Source organism: Pteronotus mesoamericanus, unplaced genomic scaffold (assembly GCF_021234165.1).
Source record: "Pteronotus mesoamericanus isolate MK-2021 breed Mesoamerican mustached bat unplaced genomic scaffold, CSHL_Meso_final contig_182, whole genome shotgun sequence".
In the NCBI taxonomy this organism is placed as follows: domain Eukaryota; kingdom Metazoa; phylum Chordata; class Mammalia; order Chiroptera; family Mormoopidae; genus Pteronotus; species Pteronotus mesoamericanus.
The window spans coordinates 19,970,887-19,981,484 of record NW_026555078.1 but is presented as its reverse complement, the minus strand read 5'-3'; positions in this window follow the sequence as shown (position 1 = coordinate 19,981,484).

Sequence of the window (10,598 nt, the reverse complement as noted above, 5' to 3'; positions counted from 1 at the left end):
TGAAAACCAAAGGTTTTTCTTATTACAAAAAGATGCTATTTAAATGATTATTTGTTTTTGCTCTGATGTGAAGAGAGAAAGAAAAAGTGTGCTTTGCAAAGACCCGTTTTCCTGCTGAGATGAAACTGAGAAGGATAGGCTGCAAGCTGCGAGGGCATCTGTGGTCTCCCTTTGGCCACAGATCCTGGGGTAGGGGAAAGGCACCTTCATTTCATTATAGGGGTGACACAGACTCAGAAAGGAAGTGCAAAAGCCTCCAATGTCATGGACTTTCTCTGGGAGGAAAGAAGAGCTAATGAAGGAAGCCACAAAGAGATGGCAAGAAACCTGCGAGGAATGAGTCTGTCAATAGTAATTTTCCACCAGCCTTTGTTATGCTTAAGGTAATTTGGTGACATCTAAGGCTGACTCCTCAAGGGCAGTCAGAAACAAACAGAGCTTGTCTCAGTATCTGCAGTAGGTTCACAGATTAACTGGGTCAGTGTCTCATTTGCAACTCAGCTGGCGAATGATGCCCTTGCCTTTCAGTCACTCTTTGGCAGTTTGTTCCCTGGGCTTTGAGAAATTCATGTGGATAACTGGGAAGTCGAAGAAAGATGTTCAGAGAATAGCTGGTGTCAGCTGAGGCAGAACTTCTCTGGGGAACCCAAGCCTCACACTGAGGCCCATACACATGGTTTTGTTTGTGTGTTTAGAGCCACTGCCCAAGGGACTGACTCACACTAACAAAACCCATAAGAGGCAGTTGCAAAAGCCCTAGTGACAATTCATTAATTTGCATCAAGAAACAACAGGTAGCAGGGCAGTGTGAGCTGGTCAGCATGTTGGCTTCCTGGAGGGATGGAGAATTCCTACGCTGATTAAGACAGGCAGGTAAAGGGATGCTAGGTATTTTATATACATTTTCTAATTAAATCCTCAAAGCTATCATATGACATAGATATTATTGCCCCTTTTTACAGATGAAGAAACTGGAGCTCAGAGACGTCAATAACTTATCCTAGGTTACACAGAGGGCCGCTCACTGCACATGCCTGGGGGCACGGACATTGCAGACCCTGGAGTTAGTTGGTGCCCGATCCAGTCAGTTGTTCAGAGTTAGCACATGGTGGCGCTGAGAACTGACTGAAAGCAAAATCAGTGAGGCTGGAACACAGGTGAAGGGAAAAGAGAATGCCAAGGAGGGATTCGAGAGGAACCCCAAAGGGAAGTGGGAGATACCACCAGCACATGAGGACAACCTCTCCAACACCATAATTCTGCCTGTGGCCAACCCTACCCACTGGAAGAGCTGGTTCAGCTAATAACCAGCCCCAAAGACAGGCAACGGGTTGCTTTCTCTTAAGGCAGCCAGTCTTGTTGAACCACTTGGCTTGTTCAACTCCTTAGATCTGACTGATCTGAGAATGGAATGGACTTCCTTGACCAGGTATTTTGACATTGTGTGGACAAGGTGGAATAAACAATCAGCTCTAAGATCCAAAAAGTCTAGATCAAGATACGGCTCTTTTCTTGAACTTCCGGGGTTTAAGCAAAGTCAGAATGTTTTGTCGATCACGAGGCTTTCCCTGTTTATGGTTTGTCCTCTTGCCCTAGCGGGGTTTGAGGAAGGAAACATTTTCCTTAGACTTAAAAATAAACAAGTCAGTTGGACACTATCAAAAGCCATAAACGAAAAGAGCCCCTGGAGAGCAGCCAGACAGGAGGGCTATCGAGGTGTGGCAGCTTTCCTGAACAACGTCAAAGCAGCCGCAAGTCCAAACCAACTGCAAATGCAGCAAGCAGTCTTGGAATTCTAGAATGTTAGCTCTGGGAGGGGCTTCAGGCTATCTACCTTATTTTATAAATGGGGGAAACTCAAGGACCAGAGAGCTACGGTGACTTACCCCAGGTCACGTGGCCAATAGTGGAGGAACATGAGCACGAGGCTCCTCCTGCCTTTGCTGGGGAAGTGCTTCCACCGTCCTAGGGGTCTGTTGGGGGATTTAAAATATATAGTTGATCTATCCGCGTTATACATTCAAAAACCTGATTTTTCTCTAAATTTTTACATTCAGATTATGTCTTATCATTTTACTTCTGAAATAGCTCTATTTAACCCAGTTAATAAAAATTATTTTAAGTCTTTTAAGCATTATTACAGATAATATATTCCACTTTTAAAGGTTTTTACATGTCTGCATTAAAAACAATTTCCAAATGCTTAACACTAATAAAGCTAATAAATGTACCAGACTTACCAGTGCCTATTAATCTTAGGTGCTCCATAAAGTTGTAAAATTCTGTTAACAATTTTAACAGTCACAATCTAACATTAACTACTCAATCTTACTTTCAAAATTGGAATTACAAGGTAATGTTTTATTATCTAATATACCAAATTCTCTCAAACATTTCAGACGCTTTAAGGATTAAATTTACACAGATTATACAAATGGTCACAAAAATCTATTCTTAAACTTAATAGGAAAGTACTCATTTTGTGGGATTGGCGTACATCACCATCTCTGTAAGTCTCAACCTCCCCAGGCCCACTCCTCCTTCCAGGTTGAGGTTATCGTCTCAGGGAACCGAGGCAGCTCACGGAGGCCCCGGAAGGACTTGGCCGTGCCGGGCAGTCTAGAGCTGCCGCAGGCACGCAGGGGGTCGTCCCAGCATACCCGCTCGATTTTGAACCCTTGTCAACCTCTTGCTCCAATAGTGGTCTTGCAGCCCAGTTTCTCCCGTTTAAAAGAAACATTCTTCCTTTTGAGTGACATCCTCATTCCCTTCTCACTCTGAGGAATGTGCTTTGCTAATTGGTTGGATTCTGGCAATCTATTTACTGCCTTGCTGTGTTCTGAAGCTTTCCTCCTTCTTCTCCTTGCCCGGGCCCCAACTCTTATATGAGGGCGGACCCAAAACAACACAGATTTATAAAAAATCGTGTATTTATTCATACATGCTTAAACTTCAGTCACCTTCAAAGTACTTTCCATTTGATGCGATACACCTATCGAGATTTTCTTTCCCACTGCTTAAAACAGGTTTTGAACTTGCTAATTTTGATGCCTTTTAGTGCTTCTGTCGTTTTTTGTTTCACCTCTTCCACGGTGGCAAAATGTTTCCCTTGGAGGACTTTTTTCATCTGGTAAACAAACAAAAAAAGTCACTTGGAGCGACATCAGGTGAATAAGGAAGGTGGGGCATGGGGATCACCCAATTTTTGGTCAAAAACTCTGAACACACAGCACGGTGTGACCAGATATGCTTGTAAATCACCCATCATGAAATGGGCAAACAGGCTGGGAAAGTCTTCAAAACAAATTCACTGAAGCCGAATGCAGCCTCAAACGCCAGCTGGTAGACTGATGGGGATGGGTCCCTAGAACACTCACCTAGCGGGGAAGCCTGTACTTCAAGGGTCCCACCCTCCAGAAGATAATTCCACTTTGGGGGGTCCCACCTTGTAGGTATTTAAATGACATCCCTTTGGATTCTGTGTACTTTAGAGCTTTGTCGGGTTCTGTGGTCACTTGCCCCAGTGACACCCCAGACTTCTCTCTGTCACACAGCCTTTCCCCTTTAACATGGAAGTCAGCCTCTGGGCAAAACCTGGGAGCTGCTGGTGACTGCAGCCCCCTCCTCCCTCTCTTCCAGGGAAATACCCGCAAATGCCTATTGCCTTAGAGACCTGCGAGGCAGGGCCCAGTGCTCCCTAGGAACTAGTGCCCCGGTCACGGAGGCCAGCCTTATCATGATAGTGTTCTGACATGGAGGAGATTTCAGTAAAAAGGTTTTTAAGATAATGAGATTTCTGGTGCCCTTTAACACTTCATGTGAATATAAAACTTGGAGGGTATGTTTGGGTGATTTTTTTTTAATATCCTTATCTGAAAATATGTTTGTTGATTTTAGAGAGAAAGGGAGGAGGAGAGAGAGAGAAACATTGATGTAAGAGAGAAACATCAATAGGTTGCCTGCCATGCGCGCCCTGACTGAGGACTGAACCCACAACCTTTCTGTGTATGGGAAGATGTACTAACCAACTGGGCGAACCAACCAGGCCTGGGTGATCTCAAAATAAATAAAATAACGAAAGTTTTGTGATGTGCCCAAAGTTTACTTGGAAGGAATCCTGGGACCTGCAAAGTAATTGGGAATCACACTTCGGAGAAACAAAAACTTTGGTCAGGAGTAATCTATATGTTAAGATACTGTAAACAGAGAAAACAAGCAATGGTTTCAAATATGAGTCCTAGATCAAAAACTAGCTTTGAATGACAGGTGTCGGTTTGTTTTTCTCATGATCATAGTCCAGGGGTGAATGATTGAACAAGGCTTTGTGATTCTCCTGCACACACTGAGCTAACTTGAATTTATTGCGTGCATGTATAATGTGTGTGTAATACATGTGTGCATATACATGCGTTTATCTTTCAAATTAAAAAAGAATTAAACAGATGTTCCCTTAGCTACTTTATTTGTTTATAAGAATATTTAGCTGAGCTTAATAAAAAGTCTGAGTATGTGCGGCTGATGTTGGAAATTTGTGTTACTCTGATAGGACCCAGACTGTAGATGATGTTAGTTTAGTCTATCAGTCAGTATTGGCCCGTACGACATTACTACAAAAAAATAAAAAACCAAACCCCAAGATTTAGGAGTAGGAAGGTAGCCCATGAATATGTGCATGTCTTGACAATTGGAATACCTGGCTACACAATCAGGGATCCCAAACAGAGGCAATGCCGTCCCCACTAGATGGGGCTTGTACTCTCCAATCTTTCACAGTCCCTGTTAGTCCCTATTTCTACCTGATACTGAGTGTCGTTTGCTGTTTATCATCATACTCACTGTTGTTTTGGGGTTTTTTTTTCTCATAGTAGCATAAAGAAGAAGCACCATGATTTGGAAAAGTAAATAACCAAAATGATTGTGTGTTTCAAGAAATAAAAGGGCATATTTCCATGTGGAAATAAAATCTGTTCCTATGTTTTTAACATGCAGGGCTGCACTGACTTGGCATCTGGGGGTCCCGTGGGCCCAGGAATACGCAGCCCCGGGGTAGACGTTGCTCGGGACTAGAGCCTCCCTTTGGCTTCCGGAAGTAATGAGTGTCAACGTGCTGTAACTCAGGGCCTGAATCGGGTGAACTTTACAGACTTCCCAGCAGCCTCCGCTTTAGTTTCTATCTCTTGTACTCCCTAAGGGCTCAAAGTGAGCCCTCCTTTCTCACTAAAGCTTTCATGCCAGTCACACTAACTCCACTTCACACAAACATAATTGTCTTCACTAGTGCCTTTTCCTTTTCCAGCCTCCCTTGAAATAATTGGGTTATTTCACCAGAAGTGTTCCTGGTGATGAGAGACTTAAAAGCTAATAGAGATATGTAACACAGAAGACTCAGAGTTCCCTTAGGAAATTACTGTGGAATAAGTTGAAAGGGGGAAGATATTAAAACCAAGATGATGTTGAATGAGACTGAAAAGGAAGCACTGTAATTGGGCAAGAGGAAAAGAAAGTCATTGGTGCAATTTCTTGATTTTAAAATCTATTCTATTAAAAGGACCCAATTTAGAATGGGTCCTATTCTTAGTTTTTGATTAAAAGGTTGGAAGAAAAAAATGAATATTTCAGACTTCAGTATGGGCAGAAATAGCATTATGGATCCCTTATTTTGAGGGGGAAAGAAGGGTACATGTTTTCTTGCAGTGATGGAAGTAGTGCTGAAAATGGGGAACATCTTTCACAAATTGGATCTACTTAAATTCAGGGTTTGGAAAAGCACAAAAACATAATAGCGCTGAGTCACTATGATCGTTCCTCTTTTTCACATATGAGACTTTTTAATGAAGACCTTCCATAACCAACACAATGAACATACAAGATTGACTTCTAAGGTACAGCCCAAAACAGCCTCTTTGTGCACCCCCCCACGCCTGGACCCTGGCTTACATCTGTTCTGTGTAGCTTGTTTTCCTGACTCTTCAGATGACATCTTGGGCAGGTCCCAGACTTTTTTGGTCACTCTCTGATAAGGAAAAATCTGGTTATCTCAAGTCACAAAATCAGTCTCATCTCAGTAATGAGGATGTTTGCTTCCATGAAATAGTCAAAACAATTCACTTAGACTTAAAGGTTTCTTTCTTCCTCCCTTAGCTCAGGGCTGCCTCTGGAAAGGATGTCAGATTGCATTCTTTAAGATTTCTCAACCTAATACTATGCCACTGGCTCCCTACTCTCCTTTCCCGGTTTGCTAACCAGTGTCTGTTCAGTCCAGGGGGAAGCAGGGAAGAGGGAGGAGAGGTAAGATGTCCAGAGAGGTTTTACTTGATGGGTATAGAGAAGACTGGCATCAGGGCTAGGATTAGGACCTAAGATTTTATGAGTTCCTTATATATACTGGATACCAACCCCTTAGCTAAGGTTTGCAAATATTTTCTCTTATTCTGTAGGTTGCTTTTTCATTGTGTTGATTGTGTCTTTTGTTGTTCTGAAGCTTTTTGGTTGGATGTAGTCTCATTTGTTGATCTTCAGATTCTTATACACTGGAAGGTAGTTGTCAGCTAAGGGTGGCATAACTATTTTTTTTAAAGTAACGGCTTTATTAGGACATAGTGTGTATGCAATATTCTTCAATGAGTTTAAGTGTATTCATAGAGTTTTGTAATCATCACCACAATTTCAGAACATTTTTATCAGCCCCCAAAATATGACCCCTACCCATTAGCAGTCACTTCCTTCTTTCCCCTATTAGTTCCTCCAGTTCCAAATAAGGACTAATCTGCTTTCTGTCTCTGTGAAGTTCCCCATCCTGGACATTTATATAAATAGAATTGTACAATATGAGGTCTTTTGTGACTGGCTTCTTATACTCAAGCACAATGTTTTCAATTCATCTGTGTTATAGCACCAATCAGTATTTCTCTCCTTTTTATTGCCAAATAATATCTTGCATGGAGAAGTGTCTATTCATGTTCTTTGCCCTAAATATTGAGTTATCTATCCATTTATAATTGTGTTGTAAGAGGTCTTTCTACATTCTGGATAAAAGTCTAGGATGTGTAAAAAATCAGATATATAATTTGCAAAATATTTCTCCCACTCTGTGGGTTGTCTTTTTGTTTTCTTTCTTTTCTTTTTTTTATTGTTTAAGTACCGTTGTTTTCATTTTCCTGCCACCACTTTCCCCTGCCCCACCCACCCCCACCTCCCACCCTCAATCCTTCCCCACTTTGGCTCTGTCTAAGGGTCCTTTATACATGGTTTTTGACTTGACCCTTCCTCTTCTTTTCCCCTGTTTCCTCTTCCCTTCTGATCCCTCTTCCCTTCTGGTTACTGTCAATTTGTTTTTTATTTCAATGGTGCTGGTTATATTTTCCTTGCTTATTTGTTTTGTTGGTTAGGTTCCACTTACAGGTGAGATCATATGGTATTTGTCTTTTGCCCTCTGGCTTATTTCACTTAACATAATGTTATCCAGTTCTGTCCATGCTGTTGCAAAGAATAGTAGCTCTTTCTCTCTTTCTGCTGCATAGTACTCCATTGTGTAAATGTACCATAGTTTTCTGATCCATTAATGTATTGTTGGACGCTTAGGCTGCTTCTAATACTTGGCTATTGTAAATTGTGCTGCTATGAACATTGGGGTGCATAGGTTCTTTTGAACTGATGTTTCAGGATTCTTAGGGTATAATCCCAGCTGTGGAATTGCTAGGTCAAAGACAGTTCCATTTTTAGCTTTTTGAGGAAATTCCAAACTGTTTTCCACAGTGGCTGCACCGGTCTGCATCCCACCAACAGTGTACTAGGGTTCCCTTTTCTCCACAGCCTCGCCAGCACTTGTTTGTTGATTTATTTATGATGGCCATATCTGATTGGTATGAAGTGGTGTCTCATTGCGGCTTTAATTTTCATCTCTCTGTTGGCTAAAGATGCTGAGCATTTCTTCATGTGTCTCTGGGCCCTGTGCATGCCCTCCTTGGAGAAGTGTCTGTTCAGGTCCTTTGCCCATATTTTAATGCGATTATTTGTCTTCCTGGAGTGGAGTTGTTGGACTTCTTTATAAATTTTGGGGCTCAAACCCTTGTCTGAGGTATCATTGGCAAATATATTTACCTGTACAGTTGACTCCCTTTACATTTTGCTGATGTTTTCTTTAGCCAGGCAGAAGCTTCTTATTTTGATGAGGCTCAATTTGTTTATTCTTTCCTTTATGTCCCTTGCTCTAGGGGACATATTGGTGAAAATATTGCTGCATGGAATATGTGAGATTTTCCTGCCTATGTTCTTCTCTAGGACTTTTACAGTGTCGTGACTTATATTTAGGTCTTTTATCCACCGTGAGTTTATTTTTATGTATGGTCTAAGTTGGTGGTCAAATTTAATTTTTTTGCATGTAGCTGTCCAGATCTCCCAACACCATTTGTTGAAGAGACTATTTTTACTCCATTTTATGCTTCTGCCCTCTTTGTCAAATACTAATTGACCATAGAGACATGGGTTTATTTCTGGGCTCTCTATTCTGTTCCATTGATCTATGTGTCTGTTCTTATGCCAGTACCAGGTTGTTTTGATACACTGGCCTTGTAATATAGTTTGATATCAGGTATTGTAATCCCTCCTACTTTGTTCTACTTTCTCAAAATTGCTGCAGCTATTTGGGGTCATTTATAGTCTCATATAAAGTTTTGAAATGTTTGTTCTGTATTTGTGAAATACTCCATTGGTATTTTAATAGGGATTGTACTGAATCTATAAATTGCTTTGGGTAGCATGGACATTTTGATGATGTTAACTCTTCCAATCTATGAACATGGTATATGCTTCTATTTATTTGTGTCTTGTTTAATTTCTTTCTTTAGTGTTGTGTAGTTTTCTGAGTGCAGGTCTTTTACCTCCTTGGTTAGGTTTATTCCTGGATACTTAATTTTTCTTGTTGCTATAGCAAATGGGATTTTTTCCCTGACTTCTGACTCTGATATTTCATTGTTGGTGTACAAAAATGCCTTTCATTTCTGAATATTGACTTTGTATCCGCTGTTTTGCCAAATTCACTTATTAGGTTGAGTAGTTTTTTGGTGGAGTCTATAGGGTTTTCTATGTACACTATCATGTCATCTGCAAACAATGACAGTTTTACTTCCTCCTTTCCAATTGGATGTCTTTTATTTCTTTTTCTTGTCTGATCAATGTGGCTAGGACTTCCAATACTGTGTTGAATAGAGGTGGTGAAAGCAGACAACCTTGTCTTGTTCCTGATCTTAATGGGAAAGCTCTTAGTTTTTGCTCATTAAATATGATGTTGGCTGTAGGTTTTTCATGTATGGCCTTTATTATGTTGAGGTATGCCCCCTTTACTCCCACTTTGCTGAAAGTTTTTATCATAAAGGGTGTTGTACCTTATCAAATGCTTTTTCCACATCTATTGATATGATCATGTGATTTTTGTCTTTCCTTTTGTTTATGTGAGGTATTACATTTATTAATTTGTGATATTGTACCATCCTTGTATCCCAGGGATGAATCCCATTTGATCATGGTGGATGACCTTTCTAATGTATTGCTGGATGTGGTTTGCCAATATTTTGTTGAGGATTTTAACTCTATGTTCATCAGTGATGTTGGCCTGTAGTTTTCTTTCTTTGTTGCATCTTTATCTGGTTTTGGGATTAGGATGATGCTGGCCTCCTAAAAAGAGTTTGGGAGTTTCCCCTCTTCTTGGATTTTTTGGAATAATCTGAGAAGGACAGGCTGTAGCTCTTCTTTAAGTGTTTTGTAAAATTCTCCTGTGAAACTTTCCCATCTAGGGCTTTTGTGTGCTAGGAGTTTTTTGATTACTGCTTCAATTTCACCAGCTAGTATCAGTCTGTTCAGGTTTTCTGCTTCTTCTTCATTCAGTTTTGGAAGATTGTATTTTTCTAGAAATTTGTCCATTTCACCCAGGTTTTCAAATTTCTTGGCATATAGTTGTTTATAGTAATTTTTTACAATCCTTTGTATTTCTGTGGTATCAGTTGTAATTTCTCCTCTTTCACTTCTGATATTATTTATTTGGGTCCTCTCCCTTTTTTTCTTGATCAATCTGCTTAAAGGCTTTTTGATTCTACTTATCTTTTCAAAGAACCAGCTCCTGGATTTTTTGATGCTATGATTTGTTCTTTTAGTCTCTAAGTTATTCAATTCTGCTCTGATCTTGATTATTTCCTTCCTTCTACTCACTCGGGGCTTTGTTTGTTGTTGTTTCTCCAGTTCTTGAAGATGTAGGGTTAAGTCATTTATTTGAAATGTTTCTGTATTTTTAAGATAGGCCTGTATTGCTATGACCTTCCCTCTCAGGACTGCCTTTGCAGATTTTCCCTTGATTGGGATCTTCTGTGCTTCCTGGGCTTGTGTGACTTTTCCTCTCCTTAAATAAGGGAAGTTTTCCATCATTACTTTTTCAAACACGTTTTCTATCCCTTGCTCCTCTTCTCCTTCTGGTATCCATATTATACAGATATTATTATGTTTCAGGTTGTCCTGCATTTCCCTTAATGCCTCTTCATTCTTTTTTAGTCTTTTTTCATTTTCTTGTTCTTTCTGGGAGCTTTTTTCTACCTTGTCCTCCAGCTCAT